The 22,667-nt window shown below is 38.9% G+C and overlaps 1 protein-coding gene across 7 annotated transcripts in view; it reads right to left on the bottom strand.

The window, feature by feature from the left end:
- Positions 1–22,667, bottom strand: part of KLF12 (KLF transcription factor 12) — a 248,325-nt gene that overhangs the window by 110,991 nt on the left and 114,667 nt on the right. For 2 of the 7 annotated variants that reach the window (XM_074815531.1, XM_074815530.1), the window contains exon 3: positions 6,850–6,915. The exons of the other annotated variants lie outside the window; for them this stretch is intronic. The gene's annotated coding sequence lies outside the window, so the exon portion shown is untranslated. The remainder of the gene's footprint in view (positions 1–6,849; positions 6,916–22,667) is intronic. 7 annotated transcript variants of the gene reach the window in all.

The following is a 22,667-nucleotide window of genomic DNA, read 5'->3' as shown; positions in this document are numbered from 1 at the left end:
CACCAGACTCCAGCACTGGGGTCCTCTTCTACAGCCCTGAAGTCCCTTCTGAAAACAAGGAAGGTGCAGTTGGGAGACCTGAGTCTCACACAAACCTTTGCTTCACATCTTATAGGAAAATAATGACTATTCCTCAATGAGTAGACATTGAGGAGGGACACTTGAGATCTGGTCTCATGTTATTTTTAGATAATCACTGGATGAAATCAATGAAGGGTATTTTGTAAACAGCATGTGAGATGGTGCGAGCCTGCCTTCCTCTAGCACAGCTGTCAGCAACCTCTGGCCTGTGTGCCAGATGTAGCATGTGGGTAGACTGCAAATAGTGCACAGCAGGAATTAGATGCTAAAATCATCTGTCTCTCACAGAATCAAGATGTCATGAACTACCTGTCTGGTAATACATGTCCAGTTAAGAGAAAAATCCTGTTGAGAACACCACTCTTGAAAATTTGCCTAGCAAGTAAACTATGACAAAAATATTCTCTCTCTCTCTTCCTGTGCTGTAAATCTTAAAACTTGTAAAGCAGACCAGTTTGAAAAGGATGCATCAGAAGGATCTCATCTCAGAACAGCTTCATAACTGTACCTCGTAAACCATAAAAAGCCTCATAAATAGAGCTCTCCTTGCAAGTGCGGGAGACAGATTTTAATCTCTTCAGGCACTGGTGCAAACTGAACCCAGGTCTTTCACATCATTAGTGGTTAAGTGATCCATGCTTCTAGGTAAAAAAGAGGGCAGGAACATCACCTGCTATTTCTCTATTTTAAAATAAAAGGTTTCAGGGCATCTAAAGCAGAGTCTGAGTCTGAGCAGTAAAAGTTTTGACATCTCAACTGCCAGGGTCAGCTACCCTCAACAGGAGATATATAGATCACCTCTCTTCCTAATCCTGATTAGATGCACACATCACCGAGCTGCTCTACCTTTTAAAAGGACCACATACACATAAACAAGATTTTAGGCCCTAAGAAATGTAATGTATTATTAAAAAAAAATAAATTACATTCCTCCGAATTTTTGTGGTCAAACAGAAGATTTAAGGATGTCAGTTCTGAATTCTGGCACCAAAATCCCTACTGATGTTCCACTTCATGAACAGATCAGGCTAAATGCCCATTTATTTTGCTGTGTAGAGAATTAGGAGAAAAAGAAATTCAGATTCACACTTGCATATGGACTAGGTGTCCAAGCCACTAGCTGACATGGACATCATTTAACAAGACAACAGTGCTGTGAAAAGACTGTTTATAATCCCATTACAAGATTTTAATAGAATGACTCACAGTTAATAGAAACCCAGGTGGTCTTCAGAGACAGATGAGGTACTTCATCATATTACATGGTAACAAGAACTTTGATATACAAGGGCCTATTCCTCAAGTGCACTAAGCATTTCTGAGGACTCTGTTTAACATCAAACCCAGTGACTCTACAGCTTAGACAGCAATTTAGATTCAACTACTAACTAATCTAGTGCCCACATAGGATACAATTGAGAGCTTTATTGCATTATTATCCTGGAATGTAATGACAATCTTTATCACCATTTTCTTCCCTTCCCTCCCTTTTAAAAAGCAAGTTGTTCTTATACGGAAGGAAAATAACAGTTATATTTTACTGTCACAGATACTGCAATTTTACTAAGTTTAAAGTAAGTTAACAATCATACTGAAAGGTCATCACTTGGACTTTACAAAGCCAGCTGTATTAGCCCAAAGACTAACTACAGTGGCTGTGCTACATGGAGGAATACAACAAAGCTGATACACTCATAGATTAAAGGAAGCAGATTTTGCTTGCCAAATTCTAATTTTGTTTTGTATGTGAACATGTCATCCTCTACAATTTGCTTATTTCAATTTATGTTGTATTATGTGTTCAGCATAACATTAGAGAGTGGATCAGCCCAGACACCAGTCCCATGGGATGCAGGCATTAGAGTGACCAGGGCTGTTGCTAATGACTCCTATTCTGAGAGAACAGTCTTCCCAACAGCCACAAAAAACACCTTATCAATTGATCCACTCTGACTATGAAAAATATGTCCCAGCAGGGCTGGTAGTTAAAAGAGTAGGGCCGTCTGGCTGCCAATAAAATGACTGAATGAGAGGATCTATTGAGAGAAATCTCAGGTTATTTATTCATAGCATCTCAAAAGAGAAAGAACATTTGTTTAGACCAGAATTTGCAGACTGTGCCCTGCTTCAGGCATCAGTGCTGTTTCAAAATGTTGGCCTTGATGTACTATAGACGTGAAAGACTAAGGAACCTTAATAAGACAAAACAATCAAACTTTTTATACTATTACATAAGTTATAAATCTAGGAAAAAGGACCAGTTTGGCAAGTAAAACCTAATTCATGATTTGCCTTCATCCTACCTGTGTCCAAAGATAGACAGAACAGTATTAATGCATATGATACATTTGATCTTAGAAATATTGATTACACACCAAGATCATGGCATTACAAATCACATCTTCCTTATATCCTGAAGTAACAGGATATCATAGAACATAACAGGATACCACAGAGGGATATGTTTATCATTGTGAGGCTAAGCCAGTTATTGCTGGAAAATTAGTTTACTCTGTAACTCTTTCAGATACAGAAATATATCTTACAACAATAATGCAGCACTTCCAATAGCAATTGTGTACAACAAAGACGACAAATACGGTAACTGGTGGTTCTTGGAAAGATATTGTTAAGTTCACGTGGAGTTCAATAAGCCTCTCCTGCTTGAAAGGTTGTGAATAACGTGAGATGTTTTTTCCAGTATTCCCCTTACAGATTAGCTTCATCCAGTAAAAGAACTAGTCCAGCTATTCTCAAACAAGCACTCAAATCCTCCTAGGGAACAGACATCATTGGGTTTTGTCTTCAATCTTTCAAATCTGTCAGAAAGGCCAAAACCTTAGTATATAAATAGTAAGAAGTATGCCATTCATTTTACCTCCACATGCATTTTTGGTAATGACACAGAACGCTGTAAAAATTAAGGAAGAAAAAAAAAAGTCCAAACAATGACATGAAAGAGAAATTTTAATAGATTAACCCGTTTAGTTTATCTAAGTTATAACTAAAGGATCTAAGAAAGAAAATTAGGAAAAGCAAGCCCTCTGCTTTAAATTCCTAGAGTCTCGCATTTCCTTTGTACAGGTGTGTATGAACAGGGGGAAGAGAACATTGCTGGGCGAGATGATCTCGAAACCACAACTAGCACTGAAACTTCTCTCCTCAAACAAGTTCTCCCAAACTAGAATACAGTGGCTTAAAACCCAGAATTTATCATCTGTTTAAAATATCATAACATGGTATTTCTGGTATGTTACTGCTATTGATGAATTTATCTAGACAAAACCCCTTAACAGATAAGCAGCTTATGAAATTTGAGAGCCACTTAGTTATCAAATATTATTCTGCTTATGGTACTTATGGGTCAGCATGCCCTTTGAAATCTTGCTGTGAGTTTTGAGAGCTGGTTTTTAGTTCACTTTAAGTTAACCACCAAATAAACTTGGTAAAACACTACAGCTGAAGCCAATGAACCAACATACACAGAATAAAATCCAGAAAATTTACTGATGGTGAAAAGAGCATGTCAAACTGCTTTTATTATAACAATAAAACAACAAAATATGCATTAGACTTAAGTAGCCTTTATGAATATTTGAAGAGAGTGTACTTTGAATATTGCAAAAAATGCACTGACACCTGCCATCATAATGGTGTACCACAAACAGGTTTCAGGTAGGGATAATATTCCCTGCTCCTGTAGTTGGATGTCTACAATGTAAATGTTTGCACGTGAGCTATAGGAATTTAATCTTTCCCTATAGTCAGTAGAGCCAAGAGAGGCCAGAGAACTCCTGGGATGAGTGGAACTGCTGTATCCCTGAGGACTAGATCAGCCCTCTGGGCTTCCAGCAAAAAAACTTACCCTTATTAAACAGGTCCAAGTACCAGCCTATGTACAAGTACTGAAATGGGCTAAAGCTATGGTAAGAAAACACATCACTCGGTAATTTTTCCAATATTCCACTTGTATAATGAAGGAGGCAACTCTTGCCCTAATTACAACATACAAAAGGATAAGTAAGATTTCAGGTTGGGAGCTGTTTACTCAGCCCTTTCTAATTCCTAACTGTAGACGCCAAGTTGAAAACACGTAAGTAACAAAAAGGAATAAAAGGGATAGTCTCATTAAGAAATTCTGATTTCCTCGATCTGCCAATATCCCCTTTGTTTTGTCCAGATTAACCTTCAGCCAAAGGTATGCATGGCCGGAATGAAGCTGAAGTAAAAATATAAAGAGCACAGGAGGAAGCAGAAATAGCACGATTTTACTCATCCAAACAGAGCTGGCTATAGGATGGTCCAGAAAGACACTTTTTCTTCTTCTTTAAATGAGGCACCATTTATATGCTTTTAGAGGCACTAGACTTAAAAGATGTCCAGAATACTGAATTTTAACTTCAGCCTGGTTTTCCCTGAAAGGATATTAATACTTTTAGGGCAACCAAGAGAATCACAGGTATTAAGAATATTTATTACCAGAAACCAGTGAAGTGGTTAAACTTATTCTCAACAGGAAATTCTGGAGTGACCAACACAATTACAATATCTATATGGTAATTAATTACTTCGATAAAATGGAGTAAGATTCATTTTTTTCATTCATGACAGAGACATTTTTGAACAGGAAAATTAACAATACATAGGAGATTAGAAAGAACGAGTAGGGGACATGTGAATTGCTGTCTTTTCTGTTTTATAGTGCATCATAACACTATTGAAAATTAAGATATTTAATGAGCTTGTATTACAGAAGTCACAACGTAATCTGATACACTTTGTAATTTACATATTCTTACTATCATATAAAACAAATGGAAAGTTAATAAACAACACTTGTTTTAATAAACAACAGTTGTGTGGTTACTAAATGGCACCAGTGCCTGTGAACAAGTTCAGTTTGCAGCTGAGTTTGATGTACTGAATGGGCTCCCCTTACAGAATAACAATTTCTCATGAAGTAGACTGTAAACGTGAAAACCAAATTTTATTTTCCATTAATAGCAACTAAATTCAACTGCTCTCCAAGAACTATGAGCTATAAGCTTTTTGCATGCTTAAACTACCAAGATTACTACCAATAGAAGACCAGGCATTAAATGCAAGGACTGCAGACCTGACCTCATGTGTCTCTAAAAGTCCCCGGCAGTTACAAGACCACCACTGTGCTCCAGCAATGATTAACTTCATCAACGGTTAACTGCCTCCACCAGCCATCTGCTTACACCACAGTCAGAGAGGTGGTAAATCCTTAACAGGGAGAAACTGATGACTGAGTATTTGGCAGCTACAATCAGCACAGCACTTATTTTGGGGTGATGAATCACCACTTTTATCCCAGCCACACGGTGCTGCTACATTCACGGCATAGAAAATCTCTTTTATGGATGGGGCTGGTGGCAGGGCAATGAACGCTACTCTTGGTAGAGCCGTGTCAAGAGACTGCTTTGGACAAACCAGAAGATCTTATGGTCAAAGGCAGCTGTGTGCAATACTGCTCACTGTCATTTGCCAGCCACACACTAAGCTCTGGAAATATGAGACTACTTGTCTTGAGACCTCCAGAAGTTTGTTTATAATCAATAAGGATTGCCTTTCCTTTCATTGACAGTGAAAATAAGATTGAGCATGCAAGGAAGTCATGGCAAGGTGTCAATGACAGTGCCCAGGGCAAAAGTTGGATCCACCCCCTTGTAGCCCACTTGCATTGAAGTGATGTCACAACACAACAATAACACTTCAAGCTCTGTCAAAATTGTGAATGAATTCACAAAAATTGGAAAATGGGAAAACACCTGACTAAACAACGTTCTAATACTCTCAAGCATATCTCCAAAATCCCACTCCTTCACAAAGACCTTGGCAGGCTCACCACCAGCTGCCTGGGACCAGGGCCACAGGAGCTACCCAATGTTGTCATCGGCTAGAAATTTCACTCCAGCCACCTTCAAAGTCCGCCAAGATGACAGCGAGGTGAAGCAGCTTTATTTGGCACTAGAGTGCATGTGCTCTTTATCGGTGCTACAGGTTGTCAAGATTTATTTGCCCTCCTCCCCTTGCCTCTCATTCAGAATTTGGGACTAGTTCAAGGTCTGACCCAGCTTTTGGTGGTACTTCCATAGTTTCTTGAACACAGATTTCCACCACAGCAGCACTCATGCTCACAGCATAATTACATATAGGTCAGCAACTACTTTTTATGGCGTATCAGCTCTATCGCAAATGACATCCCAATAAAATGGTAACAGATTCACTGTCATCTTGTCTTAACATTAAGAGATGTGACAAAGTCAACAAATGCATCACACACGTTTCAGAGTAGTGAATGGGTCAGACCAGTGCTTTTGCTTTAGCATTAACACTTTGGTGGAATCCAGAATCTCCAACTAACTTGGCAGAAGATTTCCTTTTGCCACCTCAAAAGGGGCATCTCAGAATTCAAACACCTGCCTTATCATTGCCTACAGTACCAAGTTATTCCATCCTTTTCATTCTGCCTTTAAATTGACACCAACAAGTGCCAAGGCTTTTATATAAGCTCAAGCCTGAGAATGCATCTGTCTATTAATATGCACCCCAAATCCACTCATTTTGGGATCCATCAAGAACAGTGAAATAATAACTATTACTTATATATAGACAAACACACAAAGTATAAAACATAAATAAAAATATATAATTCTATATATAGTATATGTTTGTGTATATATCCATATTATAATTTATCCAAACATATATAGACTTAACTGTAAAGACAGAAAGACATACGTTTTTTTGAGACCAGGGTTATTCTTTGCACCACTGAGCTTCTACTCACTTTTTCAGCTTCCACATCTGAAAAATCAGCATAGAACATTGACTTCACTTAAGTATCTCTTCTTCTCTTTTTTCCCCTTTGAAAAATCTTTAGAAAAAAAACCCCAATGGACACCAGTTCTTCCTCTTCAGCCAGTTAGTTTTTTACTGCAATTGCCCTCAACATCCTAATGAACATTTTAGTTTGAGAATTTCCAACTCATTTCTGCTTATGACAGTTAGTGTTAGACCAGCAAAACCCACTGTCCCATCAAAGATCAAAGCAGTAGAGATTGAATTCTAGTAAATTCAGCTCTAGATCCATTAGATGTCAAGTTGTGGTTATGAATCTGCTCCTTGGGGGTCAATCACTAAAATGCCTCTCTCAGCTCTGGCTTCTTTTATCTTCTTCAGAAATTCAGTAGCCACTTGTGACATTCGTCAATGAATATTTTTGTACTGTATATATAATACATTGCAGTGACTACTGCCCAGAAACAGATCCCTAATATACAGTGCACACACACTTGTTGCTTCCAACTTGCAGTCCTTCAGTGTGTAAATCAGACGCAAAGCCATAAGGCTATTTCAACTCCTCATCTCCACTGTCACCTCTGGAACACAACTGCAATCGACCATTTGCAGTTCACATATAACTCAAAGGGTATACAGCAATGTGCCATACATCACTCTGTAAAGCAACAATGTCTACGTAAAAACCTGTTTGTCAACTCTAATGAATCTGCATTTAAGCTCTATTCCTGTTTTTCAATTATCATACACAACAGTATTAAATTTTTCAAAAAACAAAGTTCCGCATGATGCTACGGGATACATCAATGTTTTTAGAGTGACTAATACAAAATCTTTACTTTGAAGCCACAATACAAATACAGTCAGGTGTTTCGCACTGCATACTATTCTTTCAGTAACATAATATCACTTTCCAAAATAAGAACTTAAACATACAATATTTTCTTAGTTAATTTTTCATTCAAGACAGTTACAATTAAAGTTTCAGTACAGTGATCTATTAAGAGCCCCTAAGAAGGCTTGGCAGTGCTGTATATAAATTTAACTATACAGGAGATTTCAGTAGCATACATAAAGAACCAAAATTTGCAGAAATTGTTTTCTAAGTTTACACATTACGATAATCTTTTTAATAGGACACGTAGACCAAGATGAGGGATTTCAGAAAGTATTATCCCTCTGCTATAGAATATTATATTTCAAAATTTCCACAGAAACATTAATACCCTTTTGAAGTGCTATCAGGCTGCCATCACTAGTATTATTTGAAACACCTGAGCCCACAACTATGAAACTCCTTCAATTCCTTTGGCACCATTACAGAGCAAGGGTGCCTGACACCTTGCATCCTGAGCTATAAAGCCACTGAAAAAAGAGCAGGGCCAACACTACAGCTGGAAAAATACCTTTTTTTTTTTTAAAATGAATTAGCTGCATCTGTGACTACATACACATCACTAAGAGATTAACAGAATTAAAGACCTGATTTACATATCTAGTAGGTACCTAAATCCCCTTTGTTTAATTGGAAATTGGGAACATAAGTGCTGTGGTGGGTCTGGAGCACAGTCTGCTTACTACAAAGCTGAGATTTACCGTCAAGCTCTGTCCATCTGTCCTTCTGCTACTTTCTTCTCTACCATGTACATTGCTGCCACCAGTGTAAAACCAAAGGTGATCATTTCTCAACCAACCTGTCAAACAACCACTGCTGCGCTATAGTTGGTTAATCAAACGCGTTCCTTTTGAAATGTACATGCTGGTACTTTATCTGCCATTTCAAATTAGTGGCTCTGAAAATTCAGGTCCATTTGCAAACCACAGTCTGTCCCAATCTATTATCACATGACACTTGGTCAGCAAGCAGATTGTAAATTAACATTTCCATCTTCTGCTGTAGCCTTTTAGTCATAGTAATTACAATAAAATCTCTTTAATCAGCAGACTCATAAAATAACCAAGACGGATGTCTTTTATTTGAGGAAGACCTTGTGATACACATTATGTCAACCAGCTGCATGGGGAGAGTATCAGGCTTTGCTAAGGTACCAAAGCAGGAGGCTTTCTCACACTCAAGCCAGGACCAGTTATTTGAGTTCCTTGCTGATGCAATGCCTTCTGCTGCGATGAAACTGAAACAAATAACAGACATTTCCAGTTTTCTCTTGTATTCTCAGTGTATTTACGATGATTTTAATAAAACAGTCCCAGAAAATGCTTGCAGATCACCTAAGCAAAGTCAGACATGCTCCTGTAGTATCATTTCTACAGCGTTCAGTGCAGCCTTTTCAATGGGGCTTATAATTAAGAACGCTTTTGATGGCAAAATTGGGCCTCCACTGTTAATCAAAGGACCAAAGACACCCCTCAGCATGCATAATTCTGCACCTCTTTGTTTCAGGGAAATCTTGACAGGAAAATAATGGTTCCTTCCATTTCTTTCTTCTCCGTCAGTTAACCAGGAAAGGTTATTCTGCTCCAGTCTCCCAACTGCTGCAGCATAAATTACCGGAGGGGTAAAGAGTCGGAGGCACATACTCCCCAGGAAACCTTTTGCATGTGTTTTGCACTGGGGGTGAATGAACTGACTTGGGCAAAACAGTCTTTGCCAGAACTTATGGGTACAACCCAGAGCAAATTCAGTGCTTGTTTGAAATTCAGGAAAATTGTAGCCAGCTGAAACATTCTGTCCCCCAAACCAAACCCATTTCTCATTCTTCAGATTACCCCAAATATGATCTCATCTCAGACCCAGCTAACCTCAGAGGCACAGCACTGCCAAGACTCTTCAAAGGCTTGAAAGACCTGAAAACAAAACACAACGTATTTTTGCAAAGCTTCTGTGTTGAAATGAGGTCCACCTTAGAAAAATCTTCCAAGGTTACCCACTGCTTGAATTTCCAGGGAAAATTCTTAGGTTTATAGGACACATCTGAGTTCCCAACTTGTACAGCTAGTTGGTACTCAAGACGAAAGAATTTCTGGTAACAGGAAAATAAATCAGAATTAAAAGGTACACAAAAAATAATGGGGAAAAAGTATGCAAACAGAAGAAATCTAGGAAGCTTTGTTCAGTCTCACTCTTCAAGACAGGTCAAACAGTTCCTGATCCTGCTTTTCACTGTTTTGATACTGTCATTGATTTATCCCCCAGAGAAAGCAAAGAAATTTAATCTTCAGACAGGTATTGAAATCACTGCAGCTAAAGAGGTAAAGAGCTCTCAGAAATAAACCATTTTGGTTTGCAAAAGCTTTTTATACTTGCAAATTTCATTAATCATTCTTTTCACAATGTCCAAGTTCAAGACAATAAATTTAAACCACTCCTAAAAATTATCAAACTAACAAAGATAGAGGTCCTAGGTCAATCTCGACCATGAGTTACTATTCCTGTGCTGCTTCCTTCATGTTACTGGCCAAAAAGGCTTGTAAGAGATACGGATATCCCCTCACCTTGGCTGTATCCCCTCCTGTGCCACATCCACATGCCTCCCCCATGCAAGACATTCATAATTCACTGAATTTACAGTCTTATTAGGAAAGGATCCATTTAAAGAAACTCCAGCATGAATTTTACATCAGTTTGCTCCTTTGGGTATTCCAGTATTCTTCAAAGAGAATGTGTCAGTAATTAATGCAGGTTCATATGCTTCTTCCTAGGAGTCAGCCCACGTACGTATTTTTGTCCAACAGGATACATCCCTCAGCAAAGGCCTGAGGCGCACTGGGACTACTGTTAGTTCTCTAGTGAACCATCAGTCACTTCAATGTAATCATCTTGGAGGTCCTTCTGAAAGAAACATGGTCTTTATTTTTAATTGTTCATACAGAAAGACCTTAAAGATCTCCTTTCCTGACATAAGCTACTTTTAATGGCTTTATATTTCTTCTATGCTACCCAACTTGGTATTAGAAGCCAAGTGAAAAAGTTTCAGAAGTAACAGAAGTATTTCATTTGTGTTGAGGAAATGTAACAAAGTTTCTGGAGGGAACATCATTGCTATCTTCCCACCAGAACCAGGTAGAAGTAGTGGGAATTACAGCCATCTCCTTGTGTTTGCGGTCACAGAAGGACAGGAGCTGCCACAGAAAGACATTTGGGGACACAAAGATCAAAGAAGAAAGAGAACCTAAGCAACAGATACAGCATTACCAGTTACAAGAGCAGCTAAATCCTATTCTATCGAACATCATCATGTGGCTCTTACAGTAGACTTGAGGGCACAGTATTACAAGATATTGTAAGAGAGCTGCATCTAGTCTTATTTTTAGTTTTAAATCAGATAGCATTATAAAGACAATGTCCCTAAAGGCCATTCCCACACACTAAACATTATCTCCTACCACCCACAGAGATCATGGGGCACAGCCTTTCCACGCTCTACTTTGCACTCCATACTTAAGCAAACCCTAATAAAAGCATCTTCTTCTAGGCAGCTCTCCACCCCCTGCCCCTGAAACTACCTTCTCTTCCAGAATTACTGATTTATGCTGTTATGCAATGTCTTCCAAAACTTACTTTGACTTTCTTCCCAGACATGCTAGTCCAACCACTGGAACAGCAGGAGGGAGGTTAAATTTGATACCAGAACGTCTCCACCAAGGAGAAGCCAATTTTTTACATTAGGAGCTGTTTTTAATCACTACCAACACTCTGCGGGTAACAGGGTTTCATTCTGATCTCAGCTACAGTCACAGCTAGGAAAAAGAGCTATTAGTCTGAAACTGAAAACTTTACAAAAATTGGAGGACATTCTTGATGGATTTTTTTCCATGAATAATCAAATGTTCTATCTGCAGTCATGGTCAGGGGACGAACATTATAAATTTCCATATTTAAGTCCGAAAGTATACAATGTAAACTGAAGATTCAACAGAAAATATCTTCAGATATGCTCTGAGTCCTGGTGAGTCTATGCAGTAAGAATCCAAAAGCTTGTCTGTAAAGGCAATCCAAACCCAAAAAACTTCCACAGACTATGTTTGCTGCTTGGTTTCTCACAGCTTTTTTATGTCAAAGGTGCTGTATAGAAAAAGGGGAGAAAATGTTCCTGTAACAGTATGTACAAGAATGTGGAAGTCTGAAAAAATACAAGCAAGCAAACAAACAAAAAGACCCCAGACATTTTCTGTATACAGTAGCAAGCAGTTTCTTTCAAAAAGAAAGCTGTGTCATGACACATGCTTCTCAGATTCCTTCTTTCAGGGCTCCCCCCCTTTTTTTCCTCCCTGCCATAGCATAGCAAGCTTGTATAGGGTCTTTGTAAATGAAACGTACTGGTTCAGTATTTTTCTAATACCTTCCATCAGGCAATGTTTTGGTTTTTTTACTACTGTTAAACTATATTTTCCTCATAGTATAGCTACAATTCTACAAACAGATATATCTGAGTTTTGACACTTGGACCCCATTCTTTGTGAAGTTGGCATCCTTGCAAAAACTAGATTGTGAACTCAGACTCACATGGTACAGCAAAGCCAGCTGGTGTGCTATCTCCCTGTATCTCTTTAAAAATTGTGTATTTTCCCGAGCACCAGTCACTGTTCAGGCACTTTCAACTCCGATCCCTTGCAGACAGACTAAGCCTGTATTTTCTTTTCAAAGTCCTTTTCACTACTACTTTCCAGCAATAATAAACACAATTCTTTCAGGTAACAGCTGTCCTGCAGCCTGATGCTCTGTTCAGAAGCCTATTACAATGACTGCTACAGAAAGGTATCTTAAAATCGGGCTAGTCTCCAACGGACTTTAAAACTATCTAAGCTTTTAAATGTGAGGGTATGAAGCTTATTTTCTTTGTAACACTTGAAGCCAAGCGGTTACCTTAACTGACCCAGTGAAGAGGAAAATGTCAAGCAACATTTCTCTGAACTGGGCATGCACAGCCAGCTCAGAGAGTGCAAAACAGCAAGGGCAGGACACAGCACTTGAAAGGAAAACGTATTTTTTTTTGAGTTGCAAGCAGTGACCACATTGCTTTAAGCATCTAAAACACAATAGCAGATCAGAGTTTGGTGAAACAGGATGCCCGTCACTGCATTTTTGTTTTCAAAGACTATTTTAGAAAAGACTTAAGTGTCCACAGACACGTCCCCAGTTTACTCCAGCACTACTCCAACAGTAACACTGCTACGTGTTCATAACTCCTAGAGAGCTGAAAATGCAAACTCCATGTTGACACTAACAAGCACACCAAATATATCACCATCCCTTTTTTGATTATAACTATGGGTGGGACATATCAACTGGGCATGAAAAACAAGTGTATTTCTGTAACATCCATGAAGCACAAGCAAGAAAGCAATGCAACATGTAGCATTACGTTCAAATGCTTTGGTCATGCACAACTTCTAGACTTCGAAATCCTTCAGAAAAGCTCTTCTGCACCCGTCTCCATCTGATGGTAGGGGGGTATGGAGAGTTAAAATAAATATAGATTCAGCCATTCTTCTGCTGAAGAACACTTAGAAAATAAAAAAACCAAACATGTTCTCAAACACAAACATATTTTTGCATTGATTAGTCTACAGAAGAAATTACTTTTTTTCAGGGCGTAGGGTGGGTTGAAAACAGGACCAGCTCCTACAAGAAAGGGCTCCTATCCTGCAACAGAATTTTCTACATCCCAGTGCAATACAAACCTAAACTTCCATCATGAACACAGCTAAGGGAGGAAGGACTGTATGGCTGCATGACGTTACTCACCTCACCTAGAGATGCCACAGATTATAGCAACATCAGTCATTTACTCTATGTGTGCATAAAGCACAGAGACTGAAGCAGGCACCTCCTTCCTTATCTATCTAGTTTATAAAGAAAAACTTTTAGGCTTTTTTTCATTTCTATGGAAAACTAGCAGATGACTCAGTCTTACAGCATTAAAAAAGTGTATTCAGCATAAGACACAGTTAAAAAGAAGTACCTCAGCTTATTATTCAACTTGGAGACTGACTAGCCTCAAACAAGTACCTCAGAATCTCTCTTTTCTCACTTCTAGAAGTGAGCAACCTTCACTATCTAATTCAAATAAAATAGACCCGCCCCCCAGGAATCTTCCTGTAGTTATAGCAAGCTGCAGGTAAGCACAAAATAGTTGTAAGGCTCTGACAAAGTAAGTGAAAGAAAATGCTCAGGTTCACAATGCTTGAGGAACAGCCTCAACTGTTTGCAAGGCCACTGCCTTTCTCTTCTCCCCACACACACCAACCCAGATATAATTAGGGGTTAACTTTATAAACAATAAAAAGGTTTCCAGGAGATGCGAAAATGATAACAAAGCTTCTGTCTTCTGTGTCTTGTTGATTTATATAAAATGCTGTAGAAGTAATCAACACGGCTTTTTAATTTTTGCCAAGTTTTAGACATTGATTAGGGATTGGCAAAGTTCTGTAGAGACAGGCTAGCAATAAATCAAAGGTTGATTTGCTCTTGTCTTAAGGTAGACAGAGATGTCCCTGTTTTTACCAGATTTGCTGTTGTTGGGCCGGTGTATTCTTGTTCCCATCTCAGCTGAGATCATGTACCACAAAGTAATATGCAAAATGCCTCACTACCAATATCAACAGAAGAGCACTGTACCATATTATTCATGCAAGATATTATCAAAAAATTATTTCACAAATCTATTTGCTACATTTCTCCTCCCCTCTTACTCGCTGTTTACTTAGCTGCCGAAATCACTACATTTCAAATGCAGACGTGAACCTTACCATGAATATCAACTAACACCTTCTGACTGAGCTACAATTTAAAATGTCAGTTCCAGGAAAACAAGTGAGCAAAACTCACGAGGGCATAATTTATTAACACTGCAAAATGGACTGCTGCTAAATTTTTTCCTCTAGTAATGACACAGCTGGCCCCTAATCAGACATGCACACACTACAGGGAGTTACAGGATCACCCTAATTCTGCCAGCTGATTCAGGTTTTCACATTTGCTTCAGTTCTTAACTGAAAACCAGGCAAAACATTAAAGAAAAATATTCTATGGTAATGATGACAGACTACATCCTAAAACATATTCAAAGGATGCCCCGCCCCCTGCAACAAAGAAAAATCCCTTCGTAGAAGATCACAGCAGCACAGAAATGTAAAACTGCATGTGATATTAAGATAGAAACTAATTGATTTTGTTGTCCTAAAAATTGAACCAGAGAGATTTAGAAAGGTTTGTTCAATTTATTGTTAAAACTTTAAGAACTCGGGTTTTACAACCCCAGGAGCCAGCCTGTTAAGAGGGCTTAGCTATCACTAAAGTTACATGGTTTTCTTTGGAAAACTAAACTATCTCATCATAGTCTCAGAGAATAGGAAGAACAAATGTTTATTGTGCTGCCTATAAACAACCTTCTCAAAAATTTGAATGCTATCCCTTTTTCTCCTTTCTAGACTAAACAAATGTTTATCCATCAATACTACTTCTATACAGTTATTTCATGCTATGCATTTAACAACTTGATTTTCCATTCTAAAATTATTTGTCACTTTTCTGTACTGATATTCCTCGTAACAATTCTGGATCTCACCTCCAGTTTCCTGATCTTAATCTGGTCTTCTACAGTGCCTGCAGTCCAGCTTGAAGTTTACAGGCTTTGTTTAGCCACAGGAAGAGAAGGTGTGGGGATCTTATCCGTGTTTATAATAAATACCTGATGGGAGAGAGAAGATGAAGCTGGATCCTTCTCAGTGGTGACCAGCAAACAGCCAAGAAGCAATGGCACAAATGAAAATACAGAAAAGTCCTTTTAAACATAAAAGAAAACTTCTGTATTGTGAGTATGGTCAAACACTGGAACAAGATGCCGAGAGAGGCTGCAGAGCCTCCATCCTTGGAGATACGCAAACATGGACAGGATATAGCCTTGAGCACCCTGCTCTGGATGGCCCTACTTGACCAGAGGGTTGGACCAGACAATTTCCAGAAGCACCTGCCTGCCCCAGCCACCCTGTGATCCCGTGGTTCTGTTCAACTGCAATCTACCATCCACAAATTGATAACCCCACTAGATAAATCCTTCTGCCGGACAGCCTACCATCACCATTTATTCTGTGTGTTTGTGGTCATCCACATAGCATGCCTGTGTATGTTTGCAGTCATCCACACAGTAATCATCTTACATACAGTGTAAATCTTCAGATTGTTTCTGAGATGGCATATGTGACTCTAACCAAAGCCTCACTCAAAGTTGAGAAGGAACACTTGGACTGTTCCTCCATCCTAGCTGAGCTTCAGTGTCACCAAATCAATCTCTCAAGGAATCATTTCATAAAATTCATTTCACAAGCTCGCTATATTCCATCATTACACTTGTTTTTGTTCTCAGTACTGTAACTGGGAGACTTAAAGCCTATGTGCTCTATTACAAAACTGTCTTAAAGCTTCCAGTTTACACTTATTATGGCCACTTGCTTTTGAAGAGTTTTGCGTTTGAGCATCGTTCATGGTACCAAATTTGGTTGACCAGTCTGCAACTCCAAGACCTTCCTTCTTTCTCTGTTTAAGAACATACTCTCTGTGTGCCCTCTTACAGGATCTCACCTGTCCTTTACGGTTTTTACATGGTAATTGCTCACAGATTCAAAACTGCTTCAATTAGTTGCTTGGATAATAAACATCACCCTAAGCTTACAAACATGAACGCATCTAACTCATGAAAGTGTTCTTTAACATGTTCTTTCCTTTTTCTGCCATGTGTTCCTACCACCTTGCTGTTAGTTTCAACCGTGCTAAGCAGCTGATCCCAATTAACCTTCTTCGTAAAGACAGAAGCAAGAAAGGTCGATCCATATTCCAGCTTCTTCTGTCATCCATTATTTTCTCATCTTCTCCTTTAGATAAATCTTACAGTTTCCTTTGTCTCCCTCTACTTACAGAAGCTTTTTGCTATTTACAAAACCTTATTTTACTGTGCATTACGTCCCTTACTATCTGTAGCTCTGCATTTTTTAATTTGTCTAGCATGCTTTTGATGTTCTTTTATCTTTAATAGTCATTGTGCCAAAAGAGTTTAAAAACATTTCTCCTTATCCTCCCCATACTGTTCTTCGGATACTTCACTCTTATTAGCCAACAGTCTCAAATTAAGTCTCAGCTTACCTGCAGAGAGAAACTGCTAAATGATCTCAGGTTTTTAATATTCTTTTGTAACTGTATTTCAAAGCTGTGCTAAACAAATCAGTCAGCCAAGCAGTCCACCCACGTTCACAACCTTTCTTTACCTAATGATAATTACAGATTGTACTACAGACAGCCTTTAATAAACAGCATCAAGTTTAGAAGGAAGACATCTGTAGGGACCTTTCTGTTGCCATGGAAATATCTTCAGGCCAAGCTGTCTTTAGCTCCACACATTACCTCCATATTAACCTATTATTATGCTTTTCTTTGGGTATTAGTACAAATTATGGACTAACTCACCCCAATCGGATTATTATAAATGATAATACGTCTGACTGAGGGATTTCAAAGAACAAGGAGTCACAAATGCTACAGAAAGGGGTAAATTCCTGGACTTCCAAACTGAATACTTGACTGATGTTGCACGGATTTTATTCTACAAGGTCCTGAATATTTTCATCTTCCACCGGTAACTGGGTAAGTCAGGGCTCTCAGCAAGAAACTGAAGCACCACAACCACCACTGCACTTTCTGAAGGCTAGCAAGCAATTCACAACTAAGTATTTTTTGTATCATTGTAAAAGTCTGGATGAAACTTAAGTTGTGCCAGCTCAAAATATTAAATAGAGGATTACTTTTTGAGACTGATTAATGCAGTAATAATTACAAATACCATAAACAACACTAACAAATAGTGTAGAACGCTATAGCGATAGGCACAATAAATGTGTGCAACAGACACTCTCACATGGAGGACCTTTCACTTTGAAGGACCCCAAAACATTTTGCAACTATGTACACATAACACTGCTGAAATGTAGTCATCTCAAAGGGTAGAAGGTATTAAGCGACTTGCAAACAGCATATAGCATAACAGTGAGATCTTTAACACCCACACAGAATAAACAGGATCTCAGTTTTTAAGATCTCATCCAAAACACACCCACACAGACAAGTGTATGGTATTCAATTTACTTATTTCATATAAATGAAGAAAGAAATTAACCTCTGCTAAGATATGAACCATTGGTCTCGAGCAGAGTGAGGGATCTAAGCTTGAAAATTAGATTTTTCATAATTAACTATGACATTCTGACTGCTTCTCTAAAATTAAATAGGACATAATTGAAAATGTTCCTTACTCTGACAATATTTCATACCGTCAATAACTTTAAACAGAAAATCAATCAGAAGTTTTCCCTAGTGGCTTGAATTGCAACATTAAATTTTTTCAACAGGTATTTGATGATATACTTTTGAAGATGATCATTAAGATTGCTGTCCAAAGAAGTAGAGGCAACCTCTTAAGCAGGAACCAAATGACATAACATGAAACTCACAAAAAACAGACTTGAAGAGAATGCCAGGAAATACAAAGCTAAGGCTGCTGGTGTTTACCCTAATATGAATTGCATCTGTTAGTGAAAAGGCTGTAAGTGGAGTTTTTCAGATAAAGAACATCATAACAAAATTATTTTCTATAAAAGTTTTTTTCTATATTTTTCCTAATACCTTATAACTGTAAAATGAAAAAAAAAAAAAAAATTATCAGGCTGCCCAGACTGTCAACAGCAGTTTAGGATCTATTTTTGAACTGCTGACTCAAAGTTCACAGAAATCTGCCCATGGACCCCTGAAAATCTGTGTTTGTTGCTCAGAAGTAACATGAAGTTCAGTCAACAATTAAAAACATCTATTTTCATAATAAAAGCCGAGTTTTTCCTCTTCTTCCTTACATCTTTCTTTCAATCTTTATTCTGTTTCTGCTTGATCTTATTACCTCCCATGAAAAAACTGACTCTTAGTAAGCAAAGGGATATGGTTTTACCAAACAGTAAAATTATAAAAACTTGCAAACAGGCCTTGCAGGCTGAATATCTTCATACAACAAGAAGTGGCCTAGCCACCACCAGTATCAAACAGGCAGCACAACTAAGGAATTAACTCGGCACCTTGATCTTTCTAACCGAGAGCAGCATTTGCACTACACCACCATCCCAAGGTCAGTGTAAACTGACATTAAACCCTGATGTTACGAGAAGCAGCAATTCCACCTCCCTCCTGCCCCCAGCTTTCCTCCTCGCTCATGCTGCCACTGGGATTCGCACAGCAGCACCAGGGAACTGGAGGGTTGAAAATAATCTCTTCCTCCCCAAAAATGATTTGTTTTTATTGTATATCCGTTTCTCAATCCAATGCACTAGAAACACTTCTGTTGGTGATGGGGAATGAGGTTGGGGTCAACATCGTGCAGCCAAGATGACAAGGTGGGAGGATTCTGCATGCTGGCAGCAGGACAGGCTTATGCCATGGTACAGGGACGATGAAATGAAGCGGGGAGCTGAGGGCAACACAAAAGGGACATTGACATCCCCCAGAGTTGTTGAAGTCCTGTATAATCAAGTCACATTCAGAAGTCCTTCTTCTGTCAGTAATACCACTGGAATCAGCAGGACCACACAGGGATGACTCTGTTGTGCCACTGTCCCTAAAATGTTTTCCCATGTGTTAATTTACGTGACTGCACACTACCATTTGTGCAAATCTCTCCATTCAGCACTCATGATAAATGGCCATCAGTGAATGAGACAACAGGTCATACTTGTTATTCTGCTGTCACCAATGACTGCTCAATGCTCTATTTCATTTGGAAGATGCCACTCAGCTACTTTAAGTAATATTAAAGCTTTCTTATTCATGTCATAGAAGACACAAACCAAGTTCAAGGCTTACTGAATTCCCCACTGCTGTACAGACCCACCAGCCAGGCCTCAACACTGTGGGAAGCTGAGACCCTGCAGCGTAGAGGACTCTATGCCTCCATGAGCTCCACTTCTGTTCCTGGCAGGGCACAGGAGATCTGTGCTACTTGTCCTGCCAGCCTTCCTCTTTGGAAATCCTCCCCCACATCAAAGTGCCACAGGGGTGAGGCTCCATGGATGTGAAAAACACACCCACCAAACTAAAGGGACCCAAAGCAGATGGGGCAATAATGCCAATGATAAACTGTGCGTGGAAGAAAAAGAGGATGACGGATATAGGCACTGAGCATCCTCTACACTTCAGAAGCTGAAGAAGTTAAAGACAAACAGCTGAACAACAGTGGAAAGTCAATCATAAGGCTTAATTTAAGGATCATTACATACAAATGATCCCTGATGAACAAGCAGGCACAATAAGCAGGTCAGGAAAAGTAGTATTTTTTTTTTAATTAAAAGAGAAAAACTAAGATCTCTGCAGATCCTAAGTTCAATACAGTTCCAATTAAGAACAACGAGATAATGACAAACAATCTAGCAGCATTTAACTATACAGCAAATGATCTCTGGTAGCATTACTGGCTTCACAAACAATGTATGTGCCAAGAACAGTGCACATATTTAAAGAAATAACCAATAATCTCACTAGCACTTTCCATATATAAAACATATAATCCTGTGATTTGTGAGATTTTTTTTTATTATTCAGAGTAATCATAGACAAGAAAATGTTTTAAAATATAGTTTCCAACTAGTCAAACCCTGAATCAATGAAAAAACGGAAGTGGGTAGCAGCCAAAGCACTATGTGCACAAAGAGAGTGTCTTTTCCTAGGCAAGAGGACTTTGCACTCAGCGGCGCAATGCCGAGAGGGAACTTGCCACTTGACATACAGCAGTTGCATAAGTGAGAAGACCGATGCTAATTAAATCAAGAGATTGCCACAAAAGGTCATGTTATTTAGTATGTGGTACTCTTGGGCCTTTAAAGAACACTTAACATATGGCACTTCCGGTTTTTTAAGTCACATTTCAGAGACTCTTCTTATATTAAATATATCAGATCTCCATCTACGAAGACCTGCAGAACAAACTTGCAATACTGAGTGACAAGGCAATAACACGTAATTCCTGTGGGAAAACTATCCCTTACTGTGCATATACAATGATGACCTGTAAACTGGCCACGCATGTAAATGTAGCTGTTCTGGTGGTAATGGGTTATATTACAGTAGTTCTCTTGGGAAACAAGCCATTTCCTTAAAGAAGATGCCAGGTTACGGACTAAGATGTGTAACACATGGGCAAAGTGGTAAAGACCTCCTATCTTTCAAGAATGAACTTCACTTACATTGGGGACTTTGATTAAATCAGCCTTCCTTTTTTGGTCAGGGGCTGGGGGGGTTAGGTAACATTTTTGTTTTAAGCCAACCACAACCTAAAGCATGAAAACTCATTGTAAATCTGTCTCACATATATAATGAATGACAACACAAATGCCTCAAGAGACCTCGAAGCTACTGCGAACACTTGTCTGAGAACATCAGTTCAACCATGTTTGGGCATGTTATCACACATGAAGAATATGCAGGGAGGGACCAAAACACAAGAAGCCACTGCGCAACTGAACAAATCCAATGCATACCATATAGCTCTGATTCCCCCCGTGGGACTCACCTCCTCGAGCTTCAGACGCATATTTGACACCTTAATCTGTGCTAGTCATCCATGCACCCATTCTACCCAGTGGAGAAAAATCAGGGGGCCAAAGGATAATTTGTCTTGCCTGTCCTAGAGGCAAAGGATGATTAGCTCAGACACTGCTATTTAACATTTAAATACCTAACTTACTGAAGAAGAATCCTGCATCTGTTATTTAAAAATGTATGATAGCACTGAAAAAAAATACAAAAAGTCTACAAGGATAATCTACGAAATGAACATTCAAGGATATATAAAGCAGATAATACACTTTGGTTTTGGAAAATGATGACTGAAGTCCTATGATAAACATCAAAATCCTGATTTACATGGAAACTGTTCCTCACAACATAAGAACAAGTGCAGTTGGCAGACAACAGCCATAATATAACTGAAAATAAGCAGCCTTTCATGTAACATCTACATTTACCACCACATTGCCACAGGTATTCTGGAGACCACAAGCATAAACAAGTTAAAAGGTGGATTAAACAGTTTCATTGGGAAGAGTTCATTAGTGGTTATTAAACACAATGGTCCAAGTATAGCAATGGGCTTAAAATCACCTAAAAACTGCTGAATGATTGAAGTTATGTCCAAGGAAAGATCACACAACACAGACCTTTTCCACCTTCCCTGTTCTCCTCACCTGCTGGAGACCCTGCTGGTGTGTGTGGCCAAATGGACCCTTGGCTCTACCCACCACGGTGGTTACAGTGGTTCTGAATAAATCAGCCCACTACCACTACCACCTCACTCCACACAACCAGACTTAAACCATAAATTGCTGTAATGCACAGTATGTTTCACCACATGCCCACATAACGAAGGTTTCGGATTGGTTTTTTGTTAAGTGTCAACTTAGCTCCTTTGTGGATATTACCACTGAAAATGTCATGCCACATACTCAGTCAAATACCCTTTGGATAGAAATCTAATGAACAGGTTGTGAAGCATCTACGCTGTCACGTTCCCAATAACAAAACCACGAAAGAGGTGGTTTGGTAAATGACATATGAAATAAAGGAACAGTTTCTTCCTTCAATATAGGTTTATAATTTTCCCCAGTTACCCTGAGCTTGCAGCAACAAGGTCAAGGCTCACACCTCTCAGCTTCCACAGGTAGAAGGTGAGGCTTTTCCAGTGGCTGGGGGTCCATCAGTTACCACATGGCAACAA

This window comes from Strix aluco, chromosome 2, assembly GCF_031877795.1.
Source record: "Strix aluco isolate bStrAlu1 chromosome 2, bStrAlu1.hap1, whole genome shotgun sequence".
In the NCBI taxonomy this organism is placed as follows: domain Eukaryota; kingdom Metazoa; phylum Chordata; class Aves; order Strigiformes; family Strigidae; genus Strix; species Strix aluco.
Note: the sequence above shows the minus strand (reverse complement) of the source record. Positions and strands in the feature narration are given on the sequence as shown.